This window comes from Gopherus evgoodei, unplaced genomic scaffold (genome assembly GCF_007399415.2).
Source record: "Gopherus evgoodei ecotype Sinaloan lineage unplaced genomic scaffold, rGopEvg1_v1.p scaffold_35_arrow_ctg1, whole genome shotgun sequence".
In the NCBI taxonomy this organism is placed as follows: Eukaryota; Metazoa; Chordata; order Testudines; family Testudinidae; genus Gopherus; species Gopherus evgoodei.
The window spans coordinates 22659-41371 of NW_022060027.1; the positions used below are offsets into that span (position 1 = coordinate 22659).

An 18713-nucleotide genomic window follows, 5' to 3' on the forward strand; every position below is an offset into this window, starting at 1 on the left:
AGAGCATGTGTAGGCCTTCTCTCCTGTGTGAATTCTACAATGTGTGATCAGGGTAGAGCTCCGACTAAAGCTCTTCCCGCACTCATGGCATATGTAGCGTGTCTCTTCCAAGTTGATTCTGTTGCATGTTATAAGGTCTGAGTGGCTACTAAAGTTTTCCTCTGGCTTCTCCTCAGATTTACAGACTTTTGCTTTTTCTCGGAGTGCACAACTCCCGGAAACATTCCCTTTCACTCTTCCTGCTAATGTTCCATGTGGTTTTACTTGCTCAGCATCTTCCTGATGGGGTTTCTCCTCCTCATTCTGACTCACAGTTCCATCACCTGATGGGAGACAGAGCCAATCCAGACATAGATCACTACCTGCACCAGAAAGGAAGGAAATTTCAGAGAGAGGAATGGACAAAGGGATGAACAAACCAAAAAGTGTGTGGGAGAGATCAAACCTATCAGGAGTTGATTTTCCCAAACCTTTCCACAGATGAGAGAGAATATTAGGAGTTGATTTTCCCAAACCCTTCCACAGATGAGAGAGAAATGGATCAGTTTTGGTCCGTATCTCACCGGAACACTCAGGGGAAAGCGAGATCGGGAAGGGACCTGCTGCCAATTGTCAGTCAGAATAGGAGGGAAGCCATGAGTGACATCTGCAATAATGATTCCACATCTACATGGAACAATCCTGAACTTGGAGACCTCACAGGGTCTTTATAGGGCATCCCAAATGTTTCCTGCATTCCCAAACAGTTTTTAAGTTGGTTTAACCAATTCCTCACCTGTGCAGGCAGCTCTCGGGAGCACTTCTTTCTCAAAGCCCTGGAGGTCTGGGACCCACGGCTCTTCCCCTAGTTCCAGCTGTGAGATCACATCAGGTTTGGTAACTGGAAACCCTACACCAGGAAAAGAAAGCAAGGGAAGTCAGTGGAGTTTGTGGGATATTCCATGGTTTTATCCCCAGCTCAATATTCCAAGAATATTCCATGGTTTTATCCCCAGCTCATTTTTAAGCAGTAACATCCTAAGGACAGCTTCTTTGGCTCAAAGTGACAGGGAAGTTATTATTATGAATCATATTCATTACTTTAGTGCCTAAGGACCAACTAATACTGGAGCCCCACTGTGCTAGGCAAAGCACAAATGAGAATAGTAGCTGGGCAATGCCCTGAAGAATTTACAATCTAAACAGACAAGACAGACACAGAATGGAAGAAGGGACAGAACCCACGGTTAGAATATAGATATTCAGGCCTGCCTGTAAAGCCTATTATTTAAGAACTTAGGTGTATTTTTATCACTTAGCTAGTTACAGAGTTATAAAAACAAAGAATCAAAATCACAGTCAACCTGTGTGTGACGTTATTAATATAATCTGGGACAATATAGAACATGGTTGCAACAAAGGACCTGTAGTGGCACCAAATCTTATGTGAAGGGGGTTATATAAAGTGTCTAAGACCAGGTTATGGGTTGCTGATTATGCTGTCTGTGCGTATGTGTCATTTTGTAGTTAAAGTTATGAGTATTGGCTCTGTATTGTCTGTATTTCAAACTTATGCTGTGTTTCTGGAAGACATCCCAGACAAGTTGGTGTTAGCTCTGCCTAGCCTGCTTGATGGCCCATTAAGGACCATCAGCTACACAACTGACCCATTGAGAGAAGGCAGATATGCCTTGTAACTCAGCAAAGTATGCAGGGACTTGCCCGTGTGACTCCAGACTCCATTTTGCTGTAATTTTTCACAGTAAGAAGAAAGAAGTGTTCTTTCACCTGGAAAAGCCTATAAAAGGCTGAGGCCTCATCTCCATCTTGTCTTCAATCCTGCTTCTTACCTCTGGAGGGACTTTGCTACAAACTGAAGCTCTGAACAAAGGACCGATGACCCATCCCAGGGGGGGATGTACTCCAGAGACTTGATTTGAACCTGCACTTTACTCCATCACTGCTACAAGCCTGAACTAAGAACTTTGCCATTCCTGTATGTAACTGATTCCATTTAACCAATTCTAGCTCTCATTTCTATCTTTTTCCTTTTATGAATAAACCTTTTGATTTTAGATTCTAAAGGATTGGCAACAGTGTGATTTGTGGGTAAGATCTGATTTTTATATTGACTTGGGTCTGGGGCTTGATTCTTTGTATCGAGAGAACCGTTTTCTTTTATTGGGGTGTTGGTTTTCATAACCATTCATCCCCAGGACAAGTGGCACTGGTGGTGATACTGGGAGACTGGAGTGTCTAAGGAAATTGCTTGTGTGACTTGTGGTTAGCCAGTGGGGTGAAACCAAAGTCCTCTTTCTCTGGCTGGTTTGGTTTGCCTTAGAGGTGGAAAAACCCCAGCCTTGGGCTGTAACTGTCCTGTTTAAGCAATTGGTCCTGAATAGGCACTCTCAGTTGGGTCCCGCCAGAACCGCATTATCACAGTGGCGTAGCCGTGCTAGGATCCACAGAACCAGGTCAATTAAGCTTTAGGTCAGAATCCCATGCTATCCAAATTTGAAATTTGGGATTGAGAGTTTGGTTGGTTAAAGATCAGTGACCAATGAGCCAGAAAGCATCAGCAAAAGCAATGAAACTGCAAGCCCTGATGGACAGCCTGCAGTTTGAACATGAGCAAAAACTGGCAGAAATTCAAATGAAAGAGAAGCAAGCCTTGGCCCAGCTAAAAAAAGAGGCTGCTAAGAGAAAGAAAGAAAGAGGCTGAGAAGAGAAAGAAAGAAGCTCCTAAGAGAGAAGAAAAAGCACGTAAGGGGCATCTGGAGCTTCTGGCTGCTGAGAAGGAGACGGTCGGACTCCAGCTCCAAGTCAAAAAAATCAAGAGAACAGCAGCAGAAATTGTATCCTCTTGAAAGTCCAGTTTGTAACAATGTCGGAATGTTGAATAACTCTGATCAGTTGTCTGAGGGCTTGTCTACATCAGAAAGTTGCAGCGCTGGTGAGGGAGTTACAGCGCTGCAACTTAGGAGGTGTACACATCTGCAGGGCACCACCAGCGCTGCAACTCCCTGTTTGCAGCGCTGGCCGTACTCCCGTTTTGTCCCGGGTGTAGAGGATCCAGCGCTGGTGATCCAGCGCTGGTAATCAAGTATAGACACTTACCAGCGCTTTTCTTGACCTCCGTGGAATAAGCAGATATCCCAGCATATCTGAGGAAGCCTCTGGTAATCAAGCTGGTCTCCTTCCCCAGCTTGCTCTCGCGTTCCCCGAACCCCGAGCAAGCAGGTCTCCTTCCCTGAGGTTTGCTGGGTGGTTCCGGGAACGCGAGAGCAAACCGCGGCGAAGCTGGTCTCCTTCCCCGGTTTGCTATCGCATTCCCCGAACAAGCAGGTCTCCTTCCCTACGGTTTGCAGGGTGGTTCGGGGAACGCGAGAGCAAACCGCAGCAAAGCTGGTCTCCTTTCCCGGTTTGCTCTCTCGTTCCCCGAACCCCCGAGCAAGCAGGTCTCCTTCCCTACGGTTTGCAGGGTGGTTCGGGGAACGCGAGAGCAAACCGGGAAAGGAGACCAGCTTCGCCGCGGTTTGCTCTCGCGTTCCCCGAACAAGCAGGTCTCCTTCCCTGCGGTTTGCAGGGTGGTTCGGGGAACGCGAGAGCAAACCGCGGCGAAGCTGGTCTCCTTTCCCGGTTTGCTCTCTTGTTCCCCGAACCTCCGAGCAAGCAGGTCTCCTTCCCTGCGGTTTGCAGGGTGGTTCGGGGAACGCGAGAGCAAACCGGGAAAGGAGACCAGCTTCGCCGCGGTTTGCTCTCGCGTTCCCCGAACAAGCAGGTCTCCTTCCCTGCGGTTTGCAGGGTGGTTCGGGGAACGCGAGAGCAAACCGCGGCGAAGCTGGTCTCCTTTCCCGGTTTGCTCTCTCGTTCCCCGAACCCGCGAGCAAGCAGGTCTCCTTCCCTGCGGTTTGCAGGGTGGTTCGGGGAACGCGAGAGCAAACCGGGAAAGGAGACCAGCTTCGCCGCGGTTTGCTCTCGCGTTCCCTGAACAAGCAGGTCTCCTTCCCTGCGGTTTGCAGGGTGGTTCGGGGAACGCGAGAGCAAACCGCGGTGAAGCTGGTCTCCTTTCCCGGTTTGCTCTCGCGTTCCCCGAACCCCCCTTGAAGCCGCCCAACAGCGCTGCAGTGTGGCCACATCTAACACCACTTGCAGCGCTGGTTGCTGTAAGTGTGGCCACTCTGCAGCGCTGGCCCTATACAGCTGTACTAATACAGCTGTAACAACCAGCGCTGCAAAATTTTAGATGTAGACATGGCCTGAGTGTAACCAAATGTACCCCAATACTGCCACCTTTTATGTAAATGCTGTTACTGTAAGTTCAGTGGAAGGTGGCTCCATAAATTGTGCCAGTGCGATGTATGGGAGTGGTAATGGAAAATTCATAGAGAGTGTAAAAGTCAATGGTAAAAGCTTTTTAGTGCAAATTATGGCTTCTAACATCACTCTTGTTAAAGCAGATCTTGTCAAAGAGGAAGATTATTTACCAAAACAGAGTGTGAATGCTGTAGTCCTCTATGAATTTACTGTACATGTGCCTTTAACCAGAATCCACCTTGAATGGAATAGTGCTAAGCATGAAGTTATAGCTGGGGTAAGGAAGTTATTGCTTAAAGATCTTTTGATTGGGGAAAATGTTAAAGCTTTGTACAGTTCAAGTAGCCAGTCACAGGACAGAAATGATCTCAAACCTGTCTCTATTGTGGGCAATGATTTGCCTGAGGAGGGTTACTCCAAAGGTGCGTCTGTGAATGGAATTTCTGAACGTCTGTCTAATGTCTCAGAAGTAAATCTGGAATTAGATCAAGCACAGAAAGATCTCATTGGTCAGGAAAATGTCTCTCAGGAGCAGATTAAAGTAGATGGTCAGGTAAAAGCCCTAACAGAGGAAGGAAAAGGTAAATTTGGAATGGGTGATAAATTGGTGACTAGTACTGCTTGTAAAAGTAAACCTAAAATGGGTAACTGTAATTTGCTGGAAGTAGCTCAGTGTAGTGAGAAAAGCAGCAGCTTATCCATTGGGAGTGGCAATGTGCCTGCTAAGGAAAGTTTGGAGGAGCCTAGTGAGCTGATGGCTTTGTCTAGTCAGCAGTTTGGGAAGACAAGAATAGTAGAAAATGAGTGTCCCTACCCCTTACCTGTTTCCTGTGTGGAGAAATGTGACAATGAAGGAAAGGTGCCTGTGTCTGTCAGGGGTATTGACTTGCCTATGGAGGAAGCTACCTCGCTCTCCAAGCAGTTGTCTGTGAACAGCCCAGTGTGCTTGGACAAGGGAAATGAAATCCCAAGCTGTGTGTCTGGTGAAGGAGAATGTGTCTCCAGCTCCTCTTTGTCAGTGGAGCAGACAGAAGGTGCCTTTCAGCCTGTGAGGGTTGAGAATAGTGCAGTTGTCGCAGAGTTGGTTGTGGATACAGCTAAAGCCCAGAAAGGAAATGGTCCTAAGTTTGTGTCTGCTGGGGAGAATGGCACTGTGACTAGCTTGCATCCAGTTAGTGTCGTAGCAAAATCCCAGTGACCAGACAATTCTGGTGCTTGTAGTTTGCCAGTTGCTAATGTATGGTTGGAAAAGGGTGGAGCAACTCTGTCTGATCAGGGTGATACCCTAGTCAGGGCACCAGGAGAGCATGAAGGTGATTTAATTGTGTTACCTACTGACAGTTTGACAACTTGTAGCAAGAAGGAAAAGATTCCTGAACTTGTTCATGGCCAAGGGAAGGAGAATGCTTCTAACCTGTTATCTAAAAAGTCTATAAGTTTGCCTAAAAAGGGATTGTGTAGAAATCTGCCGGATGGGCCAAAGGTAATCCTGAATGTAAGTGAGGCCCAGAAAGAGTCTGTTGTTGCTCAGAAAGTGTTCTTTAAGAGCAAACTCTAGGTAAAAAGGGTAAGGGCAAAACTTCTGTGAAGGGTGAATTGCTGCTTAAAGAAGCTCCTGGGAAAAGAAATCCTCATGGTAATCTGTGCAAGCAGTTTATTGCAACTGAAGGGTGCAAAAGTAATTTAGTTAAGGAAGTTTCAGTTCCTAACAGCCAGAAATTTTCTGTTGTAAATGGATCCACTGACTTTCCTTTTAAAATGTCCAGTGAGGGTAGCTTTGAAAAGGTCTCTGATGGAGTAAAAGCTGCTAAGAAAGTTGAGCAGCCCTATAACCAAGGGGCTGTATTTGGCCAGCTTGTTGGGAAGACAATGGTGTTGGGACAGGAATGTCTCCATGCTGATACTGTAAGCGAGCAGTCTGTGCTTCAGGGTTTAAGGACAAATTTGGTTACTGGTATTTCAAAGCAAAACAGTTTTATGGCTCAATGCTTGAGGATGCAGGGGAGAGCAAGCAAACTCTCACGCTCAGATCCTTTGGATTTGTGTGGTATCTCTTTAAAACAGAGTCCAGCATCGGAATTGGTAGCAGCTAAGAAATTAAAAGCTAGTGTCTGTGTTGATGCAAATTACCTGGCTGGCAGGGAGAAGAAAGACTTGCTAATAGCTGTTAGCATAGAGAGCCCACCCCATCAGCCAGTGAATTCTGTTAAGCAAGAGAAATCAGGGTTTGATCCTGCAGGACCAAGAGGAAAAAGAAAACTGAGTTTTGCAAAAGGAAGCCACAGGTTAACCCTAAAAAGCCAAAACCCCAGTGGTATTGAGCCAAAGGTGTGGCATGACAAATATGATTATAAATGGACACTTGCAATGAATTTGTTATTATTACTAATGATGATTTTTGTAACTGATGTGTTGCCATTACCAAAAACTGTAAGAATGCACAATGTGCCTAATCTTTTGGAAAATCCTTTGAACTCGTTGAGAGCAATGCATGAAGACACACTTTATGTTAAAAGGCCTTGTTATACTGATGTTTCACAGTTAATGCCTATAAACAGTATTGGTACTTTCCACAGGGGAAAAGACATTCCAGACCTTATGTGCTGTATAAAAAAGGGAAACTGAGGCACATTACCATATTGCTTTCATGGCTAAATGCCAAGATTCCTGTACTATAAACAACATTAATATTTACATTGGTTTGATGTTAATTGGGTTCCAAACATTGGCCAGAGCTTGTCTGGATAAAGTAGCTGTTTTCTTTAGCTCTTGGCAAGATCACATGAAACATACAGGAACCATGCTGCGAAAGCTAACCAATTTATACCTTAAGTTTGTAAAGAAATTCAATAATGTTATTGAACATGACTTTAATAAACCATTTCTGTTATACACTGGTATGGTTTCTAACCCAATACTAGCTGTAGTGAGACAGATCCAAGGATGGGGAGCTCTTGGGATGCAGTCAGAGATGTTTGTGTCATCTCTTCTTGCCTCAATTTTGTGTTTGGGGTGTGACGTTATTAATATAATCTGGGACAATATAGAACATGGTTGCAACAAAGGACCTGTAGTGGCACCAAATCTTATGTGAAGGGGGTCATATAAAGTGTCTAAGACCAGGTTATGGGTTGCTGATTATGCTGTCTGTGTGTATGTGTCATTTTGTAGTTAAAGTTATGAGTATTGGCTCTGTATTGTCTGTATTTCAAACTTATGCTGTGCTTCTGGAAGACATCTCAGACAAGTCGGTGTTAACTCTGCCTAGCCTGCTTCATGGCCCATTAAGGACCATCAGCTACACAACTGACCCATTGAGAGAAGGCAGATACGCCTTGTAACTCAGCAAAGTATGCAGGAACTTGTCCATGTAACTCCAGACTCCATTTTGCTGTAATTTTTCACAGTAAGAAGAAAGAAGTGTTCTTTCACCTGGAAAAGCCTATAAAAGGCTGAGGCCTCATCTCCATCTTGTCTTCAATCCTGCTTCTTACCTCTGGAGGGACTTTGCTACAAACTGAAGCTCTGAACAAAGGACTGATGACCCATCCCAGCGGGGGATGTACTCCAGAGACTTGATTTGAACCTGCACTTTACTCCATCACTGCTACAAGCCTGAACTAAGAACTTTGCCATTATTGTATGTAATTGATTCCACTTAACGAATTCTAGCTCTCATCTCTATCTTTTTCCTTTTATGAATAAACCTTTTGATTTTAGATTCTAAAGGATTGGCAACAGTGTGATTCATGGGAAAGATCTGATTGTATATTGACCTGGGTGTAGAGCTTGATTCTTTGGGATTGAGAGAACCGTTTTCTTTTATTGGAGTGTTGGTTTTCATAACCATTCATCTCCAGGACAAGTGGCACTGGTGGTGATACTGGGAGACTGGAATGTCTAAGGAAATTGCTTGTGTGACTTGTGGTTAGCCAGTGGGGTGAAACCAAAGTCCTCTTTGGCTGGCTGGTTTGGTTTGCCTTAGAGGTGGAAAAACCCCAGCCTAGGTGTAACTGCCCTGTTTAAGCAACTGGTCCTGAACTGGCATCTCAGTTGGGTCCCGCCAGAACAGCATTATCACACTGTGTATGGGCCTTCTCTCACTAGGATAGTTTGAGGCCTTGTTCTTAGGCTAAGGCCTTTGGCTAAGCAGCAGGGGCAGCCATAAGCTGGGAAGTTAAGGGTCACATCTTAACATCCCATTCACATGAAATAAGGTGGTATTGGGGTGTTAGGAATATGATGATGTTTAGATGGTGCCCATCACCACCAGATAAAGAAACAGATCTTAAGATGGTTAAAGAAAACTTAATTTGATAGCATCCTGTTTGGCAAGAAATCACTTATCAATGGTTGTGGTTGTGAAACACTCATTCCTGTATTTTTATCTTTATGGCCACCACTTTTACATTGTTAATCAGTCTGGTTCTCTAATTGTTTCTCTCTCCTGTATAATTAATTTTGCTAGGTGTAAGTTAATTAGAGTAGTTTGATATAATTGGTTAGAGAATTATGTTACAATATGTTAGAATCTGTTAGTTAATTTCAGCACGATTGGTTAAGGTATAGCTGAGAATATTACTCTATAAACGGGAGAGGGAAGAAAAATTGGAATCATAGATTCTATGAATCAGAGAATATCAAAGTTGGAAGGGATCTCAGGAGGTCATCTAGTCCAACCCCCTGCTAAATCAGGACCAATACCCACCCAGGACTTTGTCCAGCCTGACCTTAAAAACCTCTAAGGAAGGAAATTCTACCACCTCCCTAGGTAACCCAGTCCAGCGCTTCACCACTCTCTTAGTGAAATAGTGTTTCCTAATATCCAATCTAAACCTCCCCCATTGCAACTTGAGATCATTACTCATTGTTCTGTCATCTGCTGCCACTGAGAACAGTCTAGATCCATCCTCTTTGGAACCCCCCTTCAGGTAGTTGAAAGCAGCTATCAAATCCCCCCTCATTATTCTCTTCTGCAGATAAAATAATCCCAGTTCCCTCAACTTCTCCTCACAAATCATGTGTTCCAGTCCCCTAGTCATTTTTGTTGCCCTCCACTGGATGCTTTCTAATTTTTCCACGTTCTCCTTGTAGAGTGGGGCGCAAAACTGGACACAGTACTCCAGATGAGGCCCCACCAATGTCGAATGTTTGTTAAGGGGGGGAACGAGAACAGGAAACGAGGACACAGGCAAGGCTCTGCGGCATCACAGCTGGGAAAGAAACACTGGGGAACAGACTGTACCAGCATATAGAGCAGGGGTCGGCAACCTTTCAAAAGCGGTGTGCCAAATCTTTATTTATTCACTCTAATTTAAGGTTTCACATGCCAGTAATACATTTTAATGTTTTTAGAAGGTCTCTTTCTATAAGTCTCTAATATATAACTAAACTAGTGTTGTATGTAAAGTAAATAAGGCTCTTAAAATGTTTAAGAAGCTTCATTTAAAATTAAATTAAAATGCAGAGCCCTCCCGAACTGGTGGGGCAGGACTCGGGCAGTGTGAGTGCCACTGAAAACTAACTCATGTGCTGCCTTCGGCACCCGTGCCATAGGTTGCCTACTCCGGTATAGAGACTGGTGTGAAGAGCTTCAGAATACATCATCCTATAGGTGTAAAAATTGTACAGACTATACCACGACCCTGTGACATCATCAGCAAAGTGGCCATTTGTGCCCGGGTAGCGGCCCTGCTATGGAAGGGAGGAATGCAGCAAAGATTCAGCATCGGTGGCCAGGGTCGTTGTTCATAGAGATGGGGAGGTTACATGAGGAGGGGGGTAATGAGTGGGAGAGGGAGGTTAAGAGTTAAAATAATAATTTGGGGGGGGTAGAAAATGTAAAAAGTGAAACTGAACAGAAATAAAACTGGAGTGTAGGCTCTAAAGTAACAAGGCTTCAGTAGGGATTAGGGGTTAAAGGTCTGGGATCCCCCACAGCTCTAGAGCCCCAAACCTCTCCTTCCTCCCACTGACCCACGCAGCCCACTTCCCGGGTGCCCTTCCTCCACACTCCCCTCCCCTTCTTCCCATTACTCTCAGCCAGCAACACCTCCCAGCACCTTGGGAGCTTCTTGTGTTCCCTCCTCATCTCTCATTACCTCATCCCTCCCTGCTGCTTCTTAGCTCTAACACTGCATACACGCTCCCCATGTCCTGGCACCCCAAAGTTATCTAATCCCCCCATCCCTTCTCCTCTCACAGTTCTGTTCTCCCTCCACCCGTGGGGTCCTGAATGGCAACATTATATGCTCTCCTACAGAAAGAGGAGCTCATCTGACTGTCACACAAGCTATGCATCAGTCACACACCTATTTATTCAATTTAGAATTCTACAGGCAGCATATTTTCCTCTTAAAATGAGGAAATGGCATGAAAGCTACAGTGATTAATATAGTTATTAATGTAGCCAATAAGGATACATTCAACGCAATTTTAAAATGACTGTCGGCACCAAAGAAGGCAAATGTCCAAAAATTACACTAGTGGGTGGGAGATAAGGCAAAAAAGCTGGGCAAGAAAACTTGTCAAAACTTGTGAGATGAATGAAGGTGTAAAGTTATTACTACTCAGGGTCTTTAGAGACCCCACAGCTTCTAATAACCAAGGGGACAGGACTTCTTACTCAGCAAGATCACTGTCTCATAGTTCTCCTGCATGACATCTCTGTAGAGGGCTCTCTGAGTGGGGTCCAGCAGTGCCCATTCCTCCTTGGTGAAATACACAGCCACCTCCTCGAAAGTCACCAAATCCTGAAAGAGAAAGAGTCCAACACTCAGTACTTGCTGCCCCAGTCACAACCCCAGCAGCACCAGTAAATGGAAGCCCCAGGAGGCACATGTTAACAGAGCCCCACCCCACCTTGCTTAGAGCAGCCAGGAGGCATCAGGGTAGAAAGAGAGAACCTTTGTGTCTCCCAGCTGATAGACAGAGGCAGGGTCTTCACATTTATCACATACCTACTAGCCAGAGCTTGATATAGGAGATGGGGCTGGCTCTGGACCCTACTGATGGCTCCCTGGTAGGAATCCCAACACTCTCCAAATAAAATATATGGAAAAAAGGGGATGTCAATAGTAAACAATATAAGTTAGAACAGGGGTAGGCAACCTATGGCACGCAAGCTGATCTTCAGTGGCACTCACAGTGCCCAGGTCCTGGCCACCAGTCTAGGGGGCTATGCATTTTAATTTAATTTTAAATGAAGTTTCTTAAACATTTTAAAAAACCTTATTTACTTTACATACAACAATAGTTTAGTTATATATTATAGACATAGAAAGAGAATTTCTAAAAACATTAAAATATATTACTGGCACTCGAAACCTTAAATTAGAGTGAATAAATGAAGACTCAGCACGCCACTTCTGAAAGGTTGCTGACCCCTAAGTTAGAAGGTCAACATTGTAGAAAGTTGGTAAGAGAAACTATCAAAAATCAATGACCAATCAACGAAAATAAGGAAGTTTTGAAAAGTATATTAATCCTAACAATGGTAGTGATAAATTACTAGATGGAAATGGCAGAATTATCAAAAATAACGCAGAAGAGGTAAAAGTGTTCAATAAATATTTCTCTCCTGGATTTGGAGAAAAACAGATGCTGTACTCATATCATAAAATGTTAACGACAACACTCTTTCCATTCCAATAAGAACTCACGAGGACGTTAAACAGCAGTTACTAAAGTTAGACATGTTTAAATAAGCAGGTCCAGATAACTTGTATCCAAGAGTTTTTAAAGACCTGGTGGAGGAGCGTGGTGAACTATTAATGCTGATTGTAATTAGGACTTGGAACATTGAGGAAATTCCAGAAGACTGGAATAAAGCTAATGCTGTACCAATACTAAAAAGTGTAGAAGAGATGACCCAGCTAATTACAAGCATGTCAGTCTGATATCAATACTGAGCAAAATAATGGAGCGGTCGATACTGGATTTCATTAATAAAGAATTAAAGGAAGGTAATATAATTAGTACCCATTAACAAAGGTTTAGAGAAAATAGATCCTATCCAACTAACAGGATATCCTTATTGGATGAGATGAAAAGTTTGGTTGCAGCTAATATTATTGATGTAATATACCTAGACTTCTGTAAGGCATATGACTTGATTCAGCATAATATTTTGACTAAAAAACTAGAATGATACAAAATAAACACGGCATACATTAAATAGATTAAAAACTGGGACTGTAAATGGGGAATCATGGTCGAGTGGATTTATTTCTAGCAGGTTCCCACAAGCATTGCATTTTGGCCATGTGTTATTTAACATTCTTATCAATGACCTAGAAGAGAATATAAAATCATCACAGATAAAGTTTGCAGTTGCCACAACTAATGAAGTGTCAGTAGATTCAGGCTCTGGCACTGGGAGTCTGGGAAGTTTTCCCAGTCCTGGCTGTAGGGTCATTTCCTGTTCCACAAAGAGGAGAAATTCCATTCCCAAATCCCATGCCTTGAAATTAGGCCCTATCTAACACTACACCCCATATTCAGCATAGTTGTATGATTATAATAGGATTAGGATATAATTATGATGCATTTTGTGCAAGATGCATCATGTGCTGAATATGATTATCCTATTTGTTTGCATGGATCATGTTTGTACTGAAGTTATAGATATTGATACATTTCAAATGTGCTTACTCTGGGTAACACCCACAATTGCCTTTCAGGTACAACAATGAAGCCAGACACTGCTGATGGCTCATTAACAAAAGACAATGGACCGTGGAAGAGCTTAGCCTTCCTGTGAATGTTTCAGCCAGTCTATTAGTCATGGATACTATGACTCAGCAGGGCATGCTAAGGCATGTGACCAAACCACATGACAATGAACTCCATTTTGGTACCTGTATTTTTGCACAAACTGGACTGGGAACTGAGTTTGGAACAAAGGGGTCCCGCCATATGGAAAAGGTACATAAGGTGGGGTATGCCATCATCTCTTGGCCTCTTTCCCCACACAAGAGAACTCCTGGAAACATCTGAGGAACAAAGTCTGAAGTGGAGGAAGTGCTGGTCCAAGGGTATAGCGATTTCTAGCTTGTGTATGGAAACTTAGGGGACTGCTTGTATCATCAGTCAGGGTGAGAAATTGCTAATTCAAATTCTATCCATTTAGTATGTTAGCAAATAACCAAAAACTCAAACTAAGCCTAACAGTGATCTGTTTGCTATCACTTAGAATTGTTGGGATATTTTAGGGTTAAGTAAAAGAGCTGGGAAGCTGCTAATGTGCTGACATGGCATTAGGGGACAAAGGCATAAGCAGGCAGTAATTCTTTGCTTAATAAATAAGTTGTCATATTTTTCCTTTCCCTGTTGCTTGTAAGAATTGATAAGGATGCAGATGCAAGCGAAATTTTTCAGAATGAATGTCTTTTATGTAAAAGAAATGTTATCTCTCCCTCCCGTCCTTTCCCAGCTACATAAACAAGCCCTGGCTTATGGCCCCTTCCTTCCTCCCCTGAGAACTGCTCATTGCCCCTTCCTATGTCCCCTGAGAACTGCTGTTTAGGGAAATTTGTAGCAACACATTATTGCAAATAACTGTATTTTCAAGGTAAAAATGCCTGTATGACATGCCTAATGCTTTGATATGGTGGATATACTAACGGTATGGTTGTTTCTCTTACTCAGAGGGTTTTTGGGGTGCTGTAACAGACGTAGACATTTACATACTAACTTAGAAAAAAGGAGTGTGATGTAACTAATCCAGTGCTGACTCGACAATTGGGTCGAGGGAAACAAGTATCACAATAAAGAAGCCTGCACTCATATCCGCCTCTGAGTCAACCTGCTCCTTTTTTTCTTCTAACAATAATCACTTAAAATTGATCTTTCTGCAGTTAATAAACTTGTTTTATGCTTTATCTTAATCAGTGTATTTTGAGTGAAGTGTCTGGGGAAAATCTCAGCTTGGTTAGCACAAGCTTGTTGTGCATATCTGTCCCATATTGAGGAGAAGGCGAATTATATTAATGATCTTACATTATAGAGATCCCTGTGCACTATAAGATGGTATAATTCTGAATTTATACTTCAGCAGGTGTGCAAGGTTGGGGAGCTGGAAAATTAGCTGTTGTTATATATCTGCCCTTGAGTGGCTTAGGTAAAGCACTCAGGTAGCTCAGTTGAGTGCATGGCACCACATGCTCTCATGTTGGGTGATAAGACGGCCTGGAGAGGCCGGCTGAATCTCCAGCAAAGCAGTGTGAGGAGGGCCAACCCAGCTTGAGGGTTAGCAGGCACAGTGGTTCCCAGAAGCCTCCCAGACTGCACCCCGGGGTGACAACCCATCACACCCTAGAGTACACAAGTCTCAGCAGGTTTGTCACATCCTGTTATTTTCTGCTTCCCACCACCTGTAGAAGCTACCACCTTCCTGTGCCTTTACTGCTCCTCTCCCTCCAAGCAGAGCCCACCACCAGTTCTGTGATAATCTCTTACCTGAGCCAGCTCCATTGCAGCCATTTCCTTCCCCCTGGGAGGATGGGATGATCTGGAGCAAACGTGGACGTTATTCTGTAGCTTGACAGGACAAGAAGGGCAATGTGAGAGAATTCAGACTGGGCTTTCGTCCATTCCACATGCCAATTCCCCCCAGGATTTTCCCCTGCTAATGGACATTCTGGTTCTTCCACACTGTGAAGTCCAGAGTGACCTTATTCCAGTACAGGCCTAGTCCTCTCCCACCAGGGTATAACCCCCTGACACTTGGTGAAACCTTCCCAATAACAGTCTCTGTTACACTTATCAAGTTTTCAGATGATACCAAGCTCGGAGAGGTTGCAAATACTCTGGAGGATAGGATTAAAATTCAAAATGATCTGGAGAAACTGGAGAAACAGTCTGAAGTAAATAGGATAAAATTCAATAAGGACAAATCCAAAGTACACCACTTAGGAAGGAACAATCAGTTGCACACATACAAAATGGGACATGACTGCCTAGGAAGGAGTGCTGCAGAAAGGGATCTGGGGGTCACAGTGGATCACAAGCTAAATATGAGTCAACAGTGTAACGCTGTTGCAGAAGAAAGAAAGAAAGGAAGAAAGAAAGAAAACATTCTGGAATATATTAGCAGGAGTACTTTAAGCAAGACACAAGAAGTTATTCTTCTGCTCAACTGGAGTACTGTGTCCAGTTGCAGGTGCCACATTTCAGGAAAGATGTGGACAAACTGGAGAAAGTCCAGAGAAGAGCAACAAAAATGATTAAAGGTCTAGAAAACATGACCTATGAGGGAAGATTGAAAAAATTGGGTTTGTTTAGTCTGGAGAAGAGAAGACTGAGAGGGGACATGGTAATAGTTTTCAAGTACATAAAAGGTTGTTACAAAGATGCAAGAGAAAAATTTTTGTTCTTAACTGCTAAGGATAGGATTAGAAGCAATGGCTTCAAATTGCAGCAAGGGTGGTTTAGGATGGAGATTAGGGAAAAAACTTCCTAACTGTCAGAGTGGTTAAGCACCGGGTGGAATCTCCATCACTGGGGATTTTTAAGAGCAGGCCGGACAAACACAACACCTTGAGTCCTGCCTTGAGGGTAGGGGACTAGACTAGATGACCTCTCGAGGTCCCTTCCAGCTCTATGATTCTATGAATCAAAGGTCAGAGAAGAGGAGAATCAAAGGAGTCACTTTGAGTATTCTCCCTGTCATTGGCCCCAAGGCAGCTGTCTCAGGTTAACTAAGTTGTTTGACGCTCCAGCCTTTATACTGTCTCTCCTGGGAGTGGCGCTTTCATGGGCTGGGCCTACTTTTAGCTTTTGGCAAGCGTGACCCCTGGGGCTCTGAGACTGGACCTTCTTGCTTCAGCACATCTTGTTTCTTTCTGTGGCTCCCCAGCGAGTTCAAATGAGTAGATACTCCTGATAGAGACCGTGAACATAAGAAGGGCCCACTGCCTCAGACCAATGGTCCATCTAACTCAGTGACCAACGCCAGGTGCTTCAGAGCAAAAGAACAGAACAGGTAATCATCAAGTGATCCATCCCGTCACTCATTCCCAGCCGCTGGCAAACAGAGGCTAGAGACACCATCCCTGCCCATCCTGCCTGTGACACTGGCAGATGAGGTGTTAGCTCTTGCAAAAAAACCCCATGTTTTAATTGAACATGGACAAACACATAGCTGGAATCAGTCTGACTCACCTGTGTTAGTATTGTTAAAACAGGTATTAGAATTGTAAGAATGTGTTTACACTTTATTGAATGCTTGAGAGTTGGTGCCTGGGTTAATATCTGACTAGTTGCAGGGGGTAGGACTAGATGACCTCCTGAGGTCCCTTCCAACCCTGGTATTCTATGACTATGACTGGCAGTAACCTGAACATTGCTGTGATTTGTGGTGTAAGGCAGTGATTCTCAACCAGGGGTCAGGGGCCCCTTGGGGGGCCCGTGAGCAGCTTTCAAGGGGCTGCCAAGCAAGGCCGGCATTAGACTCGCTGAAGCCCAGGGCAGAAAGCTGAAGTCCCAGTGCATGGGGCTGAAGTCCAGGGCCCTGAGCCCCACCACCAGGGGCTGAAGCCAAAGCCTAAGCAATGTAGATTTGTGGGGCCCATGTGGCATGGTACCCCGAGAGTGGAAGAAAGTGCCCCAAGAACTCAGCCAGAGGGTTGAACCCTGACACACTACTGGCTTAGAGGGTCTCTGCCAGTCAGGAAGGGGTGGTAGTGAGGGAAGACTGGCAACTGATGGTTGGAGGGGGGAAGAGGTTTGGGGTATGGTGGGGGAAGAAGCGTCTGGGACTGGATAACCTGGGGCTGGGCAGTCTCCATAGGGGACACTTGCTCCTCCTGTGCCCTTTCCAAACCCTCTTCCGAGCAGAGAATGACCACCCTGTCCCCACCCCCAGAGGCAGCCACATCTGAGGACTCTTCCAAGTTGCACCCACTAACTCTCTTCCCATTTGGAGTATAGCTCGGGGCAACAATTTGCCACCAAGATCAACCCAGCTGGCTGCTGGCTGTTCTGGTGCGACAGGGTGGGTGAAAGGCAGAACTGCAGCACTTCTCGGGCAGAATTTATTTTCTTCATGCAAAAAAAAAAAAAAAATTCTGCGCTGGATGTGAATTCTGTTTGTATGCAGTGGTGCAGAATTCCCATATGAGTAACTCACACCCAGCACAAACATAACCTGCTCACTCTCATCTCTTCTCCCTATGTGTCGAGTCCCAAAGCTGCTGCTGTCATTAATGCACACAGGCTTTCACTCCCATCAGTACTGGTGAGACCCAATACAGTTACAGGACTGAACCCTTATTTTCCCATCACATGGGACAGTCTCAGCTGAGGGAGGGTGAGAGTGGGAAGGGGTACAAAGGGAAAATGACAATAAAATAAATAAATTACCTATCTCCTAGAACCAGAAGGGACTTTGAAAGATCATTGAGTCCAGACACCTGTCTTCATTAGCAAGACCAAGTACTGATTTTTGCCCCAGCTCCTGAAGAATTGAACTCACAACCCTGGGTTTAGCAAGCCAATGCTCAAACCACTGAGCTATCCCTCCCCCCAAACAAAAAGGAAAAGAAAGCAACATGATGCAAACTACAACATCCTAGGACAAAAGTACACCATGGAAAATAGCTCAACTCAAACCAACACAACACAGGGACCAAACATGCTGAGGCAAAACAATGCACCATAAAACTGCAACACAACATGGTGCATCAGAGTTACAAATGGTACCATGCAAAACAGCTCAGCATAGAACAGGACACAGCACAAAAGAGAATTATTTAATTTAATTAAATTGTAGGCCAGGAAGGGATCTTGAGAAGTCATCTCCTCCAGCCTCCTGTGCTGAGGTAGGACCAAGTATCCTAGACATTCCCAGACTGGTGTATCTCTAACTTGATCTTAAAAACCTCCAATGAAGGAAATTCCACAGCTTCCCTTGGAAGCCAATGCAATGCAAACATAGACCAAAACAATGCTGTACACACACATGCTGGGCTTTGGGTTAAGGGGAGAGGCAAGAATTCAAACAATCTGGGTTCAGTTCCCAATTTTGCCCCAAATTCTCCACGCAAATTTGAGCAAATTACTTCAGCTCTGTGAGCTTCAGTTCCCCCATCTGTAAAATGGAGAGTCGCCTAGCACCATTGGCCTATTTAGCCTTTAAGCCTTTTGTGGCAAGGCCTCTCTGCAGGGCCAGCTCTATGTTTTTTTGCCGCCCCAAGCAAAAAAAATTTGGCTCCACCCCCCGACCTTTTTTTTTTTTTTGGCTTTTACACGTTTGCACTTTGGAATTTTTTTTGTTTTTTGACTGTTTAAAATTTTAAAAAATGAAAACAGACCATTTGTAGTTAGTGAAATAAAACAATTTCCGACTAGTGTACTCATTTAATTTTAAGCATAGAGAAATGTTTGAGAAATGCTTGTCTCGGTCTAATCAACTGCGA

General features: G+C 44.3%; 1 long non-coding RNA gene across 1 annotated transcript; it reads right to left on the reverse strand.

Annotated features, from left to right (window-relative positions):
- Positions 1-10615: 10615 nt before the first annotated feature.
- On the reverse strand, positions 10616-17438 carry LOC115641803. Its single transcript, XR_003998118.1, has 3 exons — positions 17428-17438; positions 14755-14835; positions 10616-11048 (listed from the first exon to the last, which is right to left on the reverse strand). It is a non-coding gene; the product is annotated as an uncharacterized LOC115641803 (long non-coding RNA).
- Between the last annotated feature and the right edge of the window lie 1275 nt (positions 17439-18713).